The following is a 14,342-nucleotide window of genomic DNA, read 5'->3' on the forward strand; positions in this document are numbered from 1 at the left end:
AAGGGAGGGGGGCATGGTGAGGCATGTCTGACTGCCCTTATCATGGCCAGCAACTCAGCTTTAGAGTATTTCTGGTGTCCCCTTGGCCAAGAGTGTGTCTGTTAAGTCAGCTCAGGAGGGCTTAATATTTTATTTCACAAATCCCTGGCTGGGTACCCCACTCATACATTAATAAACTTTTAAAAATGAGGCCCAAAGAAAGGAATTAACTGGCCTAGTTATACCGTTAGGTAGATAGCAAGGGATTCCAGGTCTCCTAGGAACAAAAGTGGGTACTGTTGCCTTGGTGCAATTTCCCCACCTGGGAAGAAGGACAAGGGCGGAACCCAAGAGTCCTGCCCCACTCTAATCCTGCCGTGAGCTACTGCCATACCTGAGGGAGCAGAGAATACCCTATGAATCTGCCAATCAGAACTTAGCATGCCAGCTGCAAAAGAATGCAGAGGACTCTCTAGCCCATGAGTCAAGCAGCATGGGTACTGTAGAGTCCGGAAATTGACCTAGAACAATGCGCATGCATAGTAATGCAACTCCCAACTGTCCGATCAAAGTGGTTCCATGGTGACATCCCAGCCACTAGGGAGGTCCCAATCCAGTCATATAAAGCAAGACACAGACCATAACCAAGTCCCTTTTTGTGCCCTTCCTTTTGCTCTCCTTTTGCTGTGACAATGAGTCCAGTCATCTTCTGTGGCATATGTATCATGCCTTGTAAACCTATATCTTGCTCTTGCCCTATAATCCTATCTTTCTCTCCTTGTTAAACCTCATTTTCATGCTTGCCTTTCTTTGGTGCGTCTGGTCATTCTTCGATCATGAGTGTGTCAAGAACCGACATTTCAGACTGAAACCTGACCAAACATGCTAACCCCAATGCTTCTTTAGGTTTAGTTTCTGGCACTTTGAATTTTCAGAGTTTATTTAACCTTGTATTACTATATTTTCCAGATGTCACAGATTTCATAGAAAAGAGTTTCAAATTTCTAGAGCTTGTTCTGAGCATTGTTTGGCTTCCATTTGAAAGAAGGTGATCTTTTCTTAAAAATGCAACCACAATTCTCGTATCTGTGACAAAATATGTACCCAGGTAATCTCTTAAAAAATAAATTAAAGGCAAAAGATTCAGTCAACAAATATTAAGTTTCACTATGTGCAAAATACAAAGATTAGAAACTCTCCCCACTATCCTCACTCCAACAAGAGGCCATGTCCAACTTCTTTCTCAAATGTCCATGCCCTCACTGCCCTCCCAGCTTATAAACATTTTTCTAGATGGCTAGACAGACTTCCCTGCCAAAGCTCTTATAACAGAGGGAATGGCCTGAAAAAGGACAAAATGTATTCTGTTTCCTTAAAACCTCACACATTCTTTTTGGGAATTGAAGTCTGCATTCATGCCCAAGATCAGTGGTAAGGAGGGGCAGGGGAGGTTCTTTGTTCTTCATACCACAGGAGATGGCTCAACAGAGCTGTCTGGGGAAGTCACAAGATTGTCTTCACTGGAGATGGGACTGATCAGAATCATCAACTATAAACAGCAATAGCCTGAAGTGGAACATCTCGCTTTATATTAAGCTCTGTATTTCTGCTTATAAGGAGGAAAAATTGGTACTTTAAGACAGGACTCTGCCATTTTTCCCATTTGTTGGCAAATTAATAAACCTCCTTTTCTTTCTCCTCAAACCACTGGTACTTCTTCTGATGTGGCCTCCGGGACAAGGGCTGAACTTTCAGTAGTACTCTTATCTCATTGGGCTATAATGACATTAAAAACAGAGAGAGAGAGAGAGAGAGAGAGAAATGTATTGGTTTGTTGGCCCGTTGCTAAAACATTCTAGGATAAGAGGATTTACGGACACAAAAAATGATCTCTTTCTCTCTGTTTCTCTCTGTGTGTGTGTGCCTTTGTCTGTCTCTGTCTCTCTGTGTCTTTCTCTCTCTGTCTCTCTCTCTGTCTTTATCACACAGCTCTGTTTTCCTCAGTATTGGCTTCATTCTTTAGAAAGCTCTTTCTATGTGATATAAAAAGTATCTCTGGCAGACGTCCATAAAAATTGAAGGCGAAGGACTCCCCTCCACTCTCTGTATCTATATTAATCCCCCACAAAAGGATTCAGAAACACAAGAATGCTAGTATTTTCTTTTTCAGAAATGACAACGTATTTGCAAAGATTTATCCACCAGTCTTCTTAACTCACTCTTTCACTAGCCAGGAAACTTTTCCTTAAAGCCTGTAACAAAATTTCCCTCACATGCCTCACATGGTCATTTCTGAGCTAATCTGTAGCAAAGTGATGAGATTATTTTAGGCCGCTCAGGCCCATACAAGAATCTTGGCCCACAGCTCCACAGGGTGAATGCTAGACATGTAAACAAAATTTGGATAGGAAGAAAGAAGAAAATGGTTGCTGAGTAGGCAACAAGCAATCCACTACAGGCTGACAACATTCCATGTTTAAAGAATAAAATTCATTTATGGATAGATAATTGCTAAGCTCCCTGACCTCAAGTAGCTCACAATCTAAAAGGAAAATAAAGCATAAATTTTCTGTATTAAGTTCAGTGATGGAGGTAGGGCCGGACACCTGACAAAGTTTGTAGTGAGGGATCATAGAAGATGTGTGATAATGTTCAAGAAAACATTATGCAGAAAAAAATAATTATAATAAAAGTTGTAGGTAGTTGTTGGTAGTGGAGAATTCTCTTTGCATAGTTTTCCAGTAGTAAATTAGCTTTTTAAATCACCCTAGAACCTATCTGAAACTCAAATATTGCATTGTTTTCTCATTATGTCATTGACACTCTTCCTAGGCAAATATAATTCCAGAGAGTAAACAAGAATCTAATAAAAGTTGCAAAAAACAAAGATTCTAGGTGATAGTTGAAAGTATGTTCTGAAACAAAGGCTGCAAAATATTGCATTGGTCTCAAAGTTATTGGACTAAAACAATCTGGAATTCCAGACCAAAGTTTATAAAATATTTTAGTGTCATTTTCATATTTGTATATGTAAACACTTAAACATTTTGTCATGTTATTTTCCTCAAAATACCTAGTATATCCTTTTTCATTATTTAGATAGATTAGAATAAATATGTGGATTATAAATAAATAGATCAATCTATAGATTGATAGATTGATTGATAATTGATTAATAGACAGACTGACAGTCAGCAAGAAGGAGTAAAAGAAAGAATGAGAAAGGGAGAGATGAGGGACACATTCACGTGCATAGATTCTGCATAAAGATTTCATCAGGGTAGTTATTACCGTTGCAGTGAATGCCTGACATCTGGTGGTAAAACTCAGTAAAAAATTTGCATGGATTTGTGCACTCCAAAAATAGGTGCTATTTAGTGAATGATAAATCTGTCTTCAAAAAGAATAATTTAAAATGCTGCTAATCATTCAGTTTTTATGACCTTTAGGGTTAGGGTTAGGGTTAGGCAGGTATGATGATTATGTCTCCTTTCTTTCCTTAACTGATTTAAAAAGAAATTTTATAAACCAATATGTAAATAATTGTACGGTTAGGCCTATAACATACAGAAATGTAAAATATTTGACTAACAGCACAAAAGAGTCAGGTGGAAACAAAACTGCGCTGAAGTAAGAAAGTGACCCTGGCTGGTAACTTGAATTTACAGGAAGAAATGTAGAGAACTGGAAATGGTAAGTAAGAAGTTAATATAACAAACTCTGTAACTATGAACTTGCTTTCTTTTCTCCTTGCAAGTTATTTAAAAGAAACTTTTGTGCTGCAAATGGTACCATGAAGAAGTACAAAGACAAAAAATATTTATTTTTCATTAAAAAAATAAAGAAATATAAATATAGTTTTCAGCATGGGAAAATATTTGTAAGTCATATAGCTGATAAGAAAATACCATTCAGAACATATAAAGAATACTTATAACTCAATAATTAAAAAATAAATACCCCAAATTAAAAATAGCCAAAGGATCTGAATATACAATTCTCCAAAGAAGATATACATATGGCCAATAATAATATACGAAGATGCTCAGCATAGTTAACAGGGAAATGCAAATCAAAACCACAATGAGATACCACTTCGTACTCACTAGAATGGCTATAATAAAAAAGATAGATAGTAAGTTTTGGAGAGGATGTGGAAAAATTGGAACCCTTGTACATTGTCAGTGAAATGCAAAATGGTGCAACCACTTTGGAAAACAGTTTGGCAGTTTCTCAAAATGTTAAACATAGAATTACCACATGACCCAGCAACTCCATTCCTAAGTATGTAAAAGTTGATCACATGAATTGGGTCATTCTTGTCATACCCAACTTAAACAGAGTCGAGAAGCCAGGGGGAAGAGCACTCAGGACATATAACATTGCTCCAAAAATGTAATTCTCTGCAAACCTGGCTGCTGAAACTGTCTGCTGTAACCTGAAACCGGTTTTATCTAATAGTTGCTAATCATAGCTGCAACTCTAAGACTAATTTACCCGCCACCATCACTCACCAGTCAAAACTTGCCAGCTCCCCAGAACCTTACCGGTGCCAATGAATTTTCTCAAAGAGCAATATGTAACATTTTTCTTTTTTTAAAAAAACCTCCAACTTTATCTTTGTTTTCCAAACATACTGAAGACCACACAGTCTGCATGTATGTTCTGAATTGCAATTCTTTCTTCCCAAATAAAATGTTCAACTTAGAAATTCATCTCTACATTTTTATTTTGACTTTGACAAGTATATACTCAAGAGAAATGAAAATATACAGCCACTTATACATGAGTGTTTATAGCAGCGTTATTTATAATAACCAAAATTTGGAAACAACCAAATGTCCATCAGCCAGTAAGTGGATAAATATTAATAAATGTTGTATATTTATACAATGTAATATTATTCAGCAATAAGGAGGAATGAAATACTGACGCATGCTTCAACATTCACGAACCTTGAAAATGTTATGCTAAGTGATAGAAGCCAATCACAAAGACCATATACTGTCTGATTCCATTTATATGGCGTGGCCAATAGGCAAATCTATAGAGACAGAAAATATACTGGTGATCTCTTGGGGCTGGAGTGGGGGATAGTGAGGAGCTACTAATGGGTATGGGATTTCTTTTGGGGGTGATAAAAATGTCCTAAAATTAGATTGTGGTAATTCTTGCACAACTCTGTGAATACTACAAACCATTGACTTTAAAAGGAGTGAACTCATGGAATGTGAACTATAATTCTCAATAAAGTTCTTTATAAAAACAACCAAACAAAAAACCCAATACTGTGCAATTATCTTCAAGCCAGGTAAATCATCATCCGTCCCCAAGGCCTGAAAACTCCCTGTCACAGCTGGGCCACATAGAAATACATTCATGGCATGGAAAATTGAGTCTTGGCTCCTTCAAATACTGAATCATTCCTACTACTACCAAGGGTCTTATTAAGGTAATCAGCCAACTTCACACTTGTGAAAACACACTGCACATGTCCTGCTTAGGCCAGTTCTGTATCCTTCCTGAAAGTGTCCCTCAACACTGTCTTTCTTGCTTAGGGAGAGATCCACAGACATGGGGAAGCTTTTGTTGTGTGTGGAAGTCTGTGTCCCACAGCACGATGTTCCTGCCTACTGCTGTCCTCTTGGCATGGATAAACCCCCAATCCTACACCAATCTACCCCCTACTTTAGCTTCCTCAGCTTAGGAAGCCTCCATCTTTGAGGCACTCGGAGGGCAGAGATGTGAAGCAAGCTACGAAAAGAGCTGAATTATGTGTAGGGAGAGAACAGAAAACTTGTGGTTTTCTGCTTCTTTGCTGTCTTCAATGCTCACCCTGTCTTCCTTGGTTACACACGATCTTCCAGTCATTCATTACAGTTGGAATAACAGTCATAGCCACTACTGGAGCCAACACAGCTTCCTTGGCTCTGAGTGAATTGACACGTCATATTGCTTCAGCAAAGCCCCAGATCCCAATGACCTTGATAATTTAGGTGTCTTAGTAAAAATTATGTGCAATGCCAAGATTTTTAAGTTCTATTATTCACTGACAGGAAATCAAAGGAAGATTTATAATTAAAGGCTAATAACCTCAAGTTTGTGAAATGGAACAGAAGACATTCCAAAGAATTCCAGATTCTTATTCCAATAAAAAAAAAAGTTCTCTTCTCTCCAGTTTTAAACTGCAAATTGAGGTGAAAATAGGAAAGTGATACTGGAGCAACTTCAGAAATTCTACATAATTTACATTGGATTATAAATTACTTGGCAAAGACAAAGTAATATGTGATTGCAAACAAGTCACTGCAGAGACTAATGTTCTTCTGCCTCATTCAGTTTTCACTGCCAGATGAGAATGAAATTCTTGAGAACTTGTCTGCTTATTTGTGGTCCCTTAAACGTGTTAGCATTTCAGCTATATCCATCAAAAGTGGGCAGGAAGCAGAATGCTCTGCTGCCATCATTCATAAAGCTAGGAAACTTACTTGAGCATCTGTTTGTTCTTCCAAGTAATATAAATAATGCCACTGAGTACGTATAATCAATCACCAGAAGCTTTCCATTGCTGCCTCAGAAATGATTAACCAGGAATGTGGTGGGTTGAGGGCAAGTGCAGATTTTTGCAGCAAAGAGAATGTGTTGGCCTCCCAAAAGGTATACATACTCACTCAAGCTTTATTTTGGAAAGTTTTGAACTGTGCATAACTGAACACTGAATTCCTATCCCCTGAACTCCAGAATCTTATGTCCAAATGTCTTTTCAACTGATCTGTTTAGATGTGTAATAAGCAACTCAAACTCAACCTATTCAAAACTGAACTTCTCTTTTCTTCCCCAAACCTGCTCCTCCCAGTCTTCCTCATCTCAGTTATCAGCAACTTCATCCTTTTGGTTATGCAAGCCACAAAAGTTTGGAGTTATCATAGACTCTTCTCTTCCTCTGAATCCCTACATTCAATATTTCACAATTTCTGTTTAATCCGGCTTCAAAATATAACAGATACTAACCATTTCTCATTACCTCTATTCCTACCAATGCCATCATCATCTCCCACCTGAATCATTAGCAACAGCCCCCTAACTAGTCCTCCATTACCCTTTCTCAGTCCATTCTCATCCAAACTGCTAGAGTGATTCACTGAAAACATAAATCAGATCATGTCACTCTTCTCAAATACTTCCGGTTAATTCTTATTTTTCTCAAACTAAAAACAGAGCCCACACAATGGCCCATGAGGCCTGAAAAACTTTACCCTCTTATGTCTCTGATCTCTTATTATACTTTCTTTTACTCTGTTCTAAGTTCCCTGGGTCCTATGCTATTTCTCAAAAACACCAGACATAGAAACACCTCAGTGTCTTTGAACTTGCTATTTCTTCTCTTTGGAATGGTCTTCTCCCAGGTATACACATTCCTCACTTTCTTCAAAATTTTTATGGGTCACCCTCTTCTGTAAGTTCGTTTCTGCTCCCCATTGTGCTCCTGAATTCATCCATCCTTTTTTTTTTTTTTTTGTAGCTGTAATTTATTCATTTCACTGCTCTATAGTATTCCATTGTATCCATATATGACAATTTATCTATTCCATTGTTGGTAATTATGTAGGTCGCTTCCAAAGTTTTGCTATTACAAAAAATACTGCTGTAAACACTTTTGAAAATAGATTATTGTGCAAAATTTCTGGAGTATAGATAGATTTGTGCATGTTCAACTTTACTATATAATGCCAAATTGTTTTTTAAAATAGTTGTATCAATTTATATAATCACTGATGTTGTGTAATTGTATTGTCTGTTCTACATCCTTGCTAATACTTTTAATTATTGCCAATCTGATAGTTTTAAATGATCTCTAATGGCTTATACATGTGTTCTTTTTATACCATGTTAAATTGGATGTTTAGCTAATTACTTTTTAACCTTTATTTTTTTCCAGTATAATCACATAAGTCATAAATTTTACTCTGAGCAGTTTTATCTGCATGCCACAAAAATTTTCAAACAGCTTTATTGAGATATAAATCACATATCATATAATTCACTCATTTAAAGCATACATTTCAATGGTTTCGGGTATATTACATTATTAATTTTTAAAAATTATGGTAAAACTATGTGTTTAACTACTTGAAGTGTATAATTCTGTCACATTGATTACATTCACAATGTAATGTAAACATCACCAATACCTACTTTCAAAACTTTCTCTTTACTCCAAACAGAAACTTTATAAACATTAAGCATTAACCGTTAATTCCCTATTTCCCCTTCTTCTAGCTCCTGGTTACTGCTAATCCACTTTCTGCCTCTATGAATTTGCCTATTTTAGATATTTTATATAAGTGGAATCATACACATATTCTTTTGTGTCTGACTTATTTCACTTTCCATAATGTCTCCAAGGTTTATCCATATTGTAGATGTATCAGAACTTCATTGCTTTTTATGGCTGAATAATATTTTATTGTATGTATATACCACATTTTGTTTATCCATTCATTTGTTGATGTACACTTGGTTTGCTTCCACCTTTTGACTACTAGAAATAATGCTGCAATAAACATTGACATATAAATAGCTGTTCAAGTTCCTGCTTTTAATTCCTTTGGGTATGTAACTAGGAGTGGAATTGCTGGGTCATATGGTAATTCTATGTTTAACTTTTTGAAGAACAGCCAAACTGTTTTTTATAGTGGCCTCACCATTTTAAAGTCAATCAGCAATGTCTGAGGGTTTCAGTTTCTACAAATCCTAGCCAAGAGTTGTTATTTTCTCATATATTTTTTTTGTAGATTATTATAGATATTCTAGTAGGTGTGAAGTGCTATCTCTTCATGGTTTTGATTTGCATTTCTCTGATGACTAATGATGTACATCTTATCATGTGTTTATTGGCCATTTGGAGAAATATCTAATGGCGTCCTTTGCTCATTTTAAAATTGGGTTGTTTATCTTTTGGGGTGTCAAGTTATAAGAGTTCTTTATATATTCTGGATCTTATGCCTTTTTTACATTATATTAAAAAAAAAACTCCATTACTCCTGTTGTAACTACATCAGGTAAAATTAGTGATTATCAAACATATTTTGGGATCAGTATAGATTAACAGAAGACTGACTTTAAGTCCTATTCTTAAAGCCTAGGCAGATTTGCCACTGATTTGCTTCAAGCTATGAACAAGTCACATAAATCATCACTATGATTATTTTCTCACTATTCATATGAAATTAAAAATGAAATATATACATATATTTGTAAGGATGAAATTCTAAATGGAAAAATCAAAAACCCAGAATAAAATACTGCCCAGAAACACAGAGCCTGTAGGCTATATATCACTATAAGCCTACAAGCCTATAATAAGAAGAAAACATGATTTTGGAAGAAGAGAACTATTCTGTTTAATATTTTTCTCTCAACAACTATATGAAAGTGGTATAGAAGAAGGAGTGAAGAGAATCCAGATGCCCTTCCCTTTAGCCTTCCGTGAATTCTTCACTTCAACTCCTGGGGCCTATTCTCTCAGAACTAACAGAACCTTCATTTGGATGTAGAGGAGAAAAGGGAGTTTGTCCTCTGTCTGCTATCTGGTCTCCCCCAGCTATTCACTAGGCCAAATAATTGACTCTCCTCACTGTCTGTTCCTCACAAAGCCCTTCGAAGTTTTGATGAAGTGGTCAGATAAGGGAAGTCCCCTGGGCCCAATATGCCTAGATAAACAAGTTGTGGGTGGGGAAAGAAAGGAAGCAGCATTAACAGGGGTGAGGAAGTAAGAAAATGGGTGAGGAGGTCATTGAGAGATTAGAGGAAACAGAACCATTTGGCCTGGGCCTCAAGCTCAGATTAAGCTACCAATTTCAGTAGCTTACTTGGTGGCATTTAGTTGATCTTTACTTGCTTAGTATCAATTTTAACATTGCACAGTCCTAACATTTCTCCCTCAATAATAAATACATTTGTAGAAAACAAAAGAGTGAAACTAATTTGTTTTTCAAAATGCTTATTTTAGTTTGTAGTTATTAATTGTAATAGTTAGAAATTCCAAAACTGAAAGTGACCCAGTCACATTTAGAACTCTGAACAAAATATTGTTACAGCTTTCTGCATAGTCAAAAAATAAGCAGAAAGGAATACTTACGCTTTTCATGGCTTAAGATAGGGATCCTAACAAGATGTCTGTGCAAAAGGCTACCCGTGAAATTTTAAGATTGGATATAAGTGAAGAAATGTATTCATAAGAACTACTGGTCACTATTATACTATCTTATTGGAATGTAATTTCTAGGAGAGCACTGATTTTTATTTGTAACTGATATTACCTCAGTGCCAGAACAGAACCTGGAACATAGTAGGTGTTTTAACACATATTTTTTTTGAGAATATAAATGAATCCCATAGTTGAAAATGTAATGAATTTTCTTTTATCAATCCAAGTCACTCTTTTTAGATGATAATGTCATAAAATTTTACGTTTGTAATGTTAATCATGATATTTAGAATAGGTCTTTAAATGAAGAAATTATTCTCATTCAAAGTAGATTTTTCCTTTATTGCAGCTCAGCATCTGTTTCCTTCTGTATCAGCTTTTTAAGTATTCATAAAAATGCCACAAGGTGGCATACAAAACCTCATAAAGACATTTCTGGATTTTTTTTTTTTTTTTTGCCAAGATTTTATTATACTTATAGAAAAACTCCCTTAAATACAGGCAAGAAGAATCATGTTCTGGATCCTTTGCTTCTGGGCTAGGCTGTATTCTATAGACTCCAGCTTTGCCACTCCCTGCAGGGTAAGACATCAGGGGCCTGGGATGTACCCCTCCTCACCTGGAGAACCTCTTCCAGGGCCTTCTGGTCTGTCCCAGGAGGGTGGATGAACAACTAGGAGAGCTCATTCCAAAGGCCTGGGCACCTCTGCAGGAGCTGGGGTCAGTTGTCCTTGGGAGAACACAGGGTTGAGGCAAACAAACCAGTTCTCTCTGAGTTGCCACTTACTAGTGTAGAGTTCTAAGGAGTCCAACAATTCTGAGAACCTTAAGAAGGTGTATTTGCTGAGGTAGGAACAGTTTCTTAGCTTGATTTACACCTTTTAAATATTTAGGTATATGGTATGTGGACTTCCATTTTCACTCGACAGGGCACTACAAATATCAGAGATAGAACATACGCGTGTATAAAATTTGTGGGTATTTTCTTTGTCTACTTGTTTACTTAAAATCTCTATTTGGAATCTTTGCATTAGAATTCTGAGATTTCAGTAATAAAATCAGAATTTTATTTGAACAGCTTAAATTGCCTATTTGTTATGGAGTAAAAAAGCTTTTGATCATAAATTGCCTATAATAGAATTTGAAAAAAAAAAGTGAATGTGACAGCTATTACAGCTATCTACTAATATTCCAGTTTCCTCCTCCCAGGAATATGGTCTGTATTTAACTGTCTTTTGGTATTAGGTGTGCCTGTGTGGCTAGTTTGTTTTTTAAATCTGTCGTTTAGACTCTTTATAACAGCTCTATTGAGATATAATTCACCTACCAAAAACATTTTTAAAAATCTCAAATATATTCAAGAGCTACATGAATAAATATTAACTATTATTAGATGTAATGCTGTTAGGACAAATAGTAACTGAGATAACTATAAAGTTGTTTCTATAGCTGCTTTATTTCTGCTATAAGTTGCTGTTGAATCCATTTTATTACTTTTTCTCCATATTTATTTGCCAGCTTTGAGGTATAATCAACAAAAATTATAAATACTTACGGTGTATAATGTGATGTTTTAGTATATGTATACATTGTGAAATGATTACAATCAAGCAAAATTAATATATCCATCACCTCACATAATTAATTCTTGTGTATATTTTGTGGTGAGAACATTTAAGATCTATTCTCTTAGCAAATTTCAAATATACAATAAAATATTATTAATCATGGCTCCAGAATTTATTCATCCTTCCTAATTGATACTTTATTCTCTTTGACCAACACCTCCCAATTTCCCCGAACCCCAACCCCTGGCAACTAACATTCTACTCTCGGCATCTATGAGTTCAATGTTTTAAGATTCCACATACAATTAAGATCATGCAGTGTTTGTTTTTCTGTGCCTGACTTATTTAACTGAGCATGATTCTCTCCAGATCCATGCATATTTTAAAAAATTATGGGATTTCCTTATTTTTTAAGGCTGAAAAATATTCCTTTGAATGCATATATACAACATTTTCTTTATCCATTCACCTGCTGATGGACACTTAGGTTGATTCTATATTTGGCTATTACAAATAATGCTGCAATGAACATGAGCATGCAGATATTTCTTCAAGATGTTGATTTCAGTGTCTTTGGATATATATTCAGAAATGTGGTTGCTGAATCAAATGATAGTTCTATTTTTAATTTTTTGAGAAAAAATTTTTCATAATGGCTGTACCAATTTATACTTCCACAAACAGTATACAAGAATTGCCTTTTCTACACATTCTCACAAACACTTGCTATCTTTTTCCTTTTTGATAGTACCCATTCTCACAGGTATGATTTGATATCTCATTGTAGTTTTCATTTGTATGTCTCTGATGATTAGTGATGTTGAGCATTTTTTTCATATATCTCTTGGTCATTTGTATGCCTTCTTTGGAGAAATGTCTATTCAGGAACTTTGCCCATTTTAAAATCTGGTTGTTTTCTTGCTATTGAGTTGTCTGAATTCCTTATAAATTTTGGAATTAATCCCTTATCAGATGTATGGTTTGCAAATATTTTCTCCCATTGTGTAAGTTATCTATTTATTGATTTTCTTTGCTGTGCAGAAGCTTTTTAGTTTGATGCAATCCCATTTATCTATTTTTGCTTTTGTTACCTGTGCTTTTGAGATCATATACAAAAATTATTGCCCAGACTGATGTCAAGATTTTCCCCTATGTTTTTTTCCGGTAGTTTCACAGTTTCAGGTCATCTTATATCGAAGTCTTTTAGTCCATTTTGAGTTAAATTTTGTATATAATGTGAGATAAGGGTCCAATTTCATTCTTTTGCACATGGAGATCTAGTTTTCCCAGCATCACTTATTGCAGAAACTGTTCTTTTCCCATTGTGTATTCTTGCAAACTTTGACAGAGATTAACTATAAAAGCATAGATTTATTTCTTGGTTCTCTATTCTGTTCCACTAGTCTATGCATGTTTTTATGCCAGTATCATGCTGTTTGATTACAATAGCCTTGTAGTATATTTTGAATTCAGGTGGTGTGATGCCTCTAGCTTTGTACTTTCTGCTCAAGATTGATTAGGTTATTCAGTCTTTTGTAGTTCCACACAAATTTTAGGATTGCTTTTTGTATTTCTGTGAAAAATGCCATTGGATTTTTGATAGTATTTCATTGAATCTGTAGATCACTTTGAGTAGTATGAACATTTAAACACAATCAATGAACATGGGATATCTTTCCATTTATTTGTATCTTCTTCAATTTCTTCCAGCAATGTTTTATATATTTCAGCATGTAGAACTTTCACCTAAGTATTTTTTATACTATTGTAAATGGGACTTTCTTGATTTCCTTTTCAGATAGTTCATTGTTAGTGTATGGAAATGATACTGATTTTTGTATGGTGATCCTACAATTGTACTGAATTTATTTATCAGTTCTAACAGCTTTTTTGGTGGGGCTTTAGGATTTTCTATATGTGAGATAATATTTGCAAGCAGAGATAATTTTTATTTCTTTTCTGATTTGAATGCCTTTTTCTTTTTCTTCCCTAATTGCTCTGGATAGGACTTCTAGTACAGTTGTCCCTCTGTATCTGCAGGGGATTGATTCCAGGACCTCCAAAGAATACCAAAACACATAGATACTCACGTCCCTTATATAAAGTGGCATAGTATTTGCAAATAATCTAGGCCCATACTCCTATATAATTTAAATCATCTCTAGATTACTTATAATAGCTAATACAAGTGCTATTTGAATATTTTTATATGGTATTGTTTTTTATTTATATTTTTAATTTTTGCATCACTATTTTTATTTTTTCAAATATTTTCAATACATGGTTGTTTGAATCCATGGATGCAGAACCCACCGATATGGAGGGCTACTATACTATATTGAGTAGTAGTGGCAAGAGTGGGCACCTTTGTCTTGTTCCAGATTTTAGAGTAAAGCTTTCAGCTTTTCATCATTGAGTACAATATTAGCTTTGGGCTTGTCATGGATAGCCTTTATTATGTTGAGGTATATTCTTTCTATACCTAATTTGTTGAAGTTTTTTTTTTTAATCATAAAAGGATGTCTAATTTTGTCTAATGTTTTTTTATGCAACTATTGAAATGATCATATGATTTTTAATTCTGT

The sequence above is a fragment of the Eulemur rufifrons genome, chromosome 17 (assembly GCF_041146395.1).
Source record: "Eulemur rufifrons isolate Redbay chromosome 17, OSU_ERuf_1, whole genome shotgun sequence".
Classification (NCBI taxonomy): Eukaryota; Metazoa; Chordata; class Mammalia; order Primates; family Lemuridae; genus Eulemur; species Eulemur rufifrons.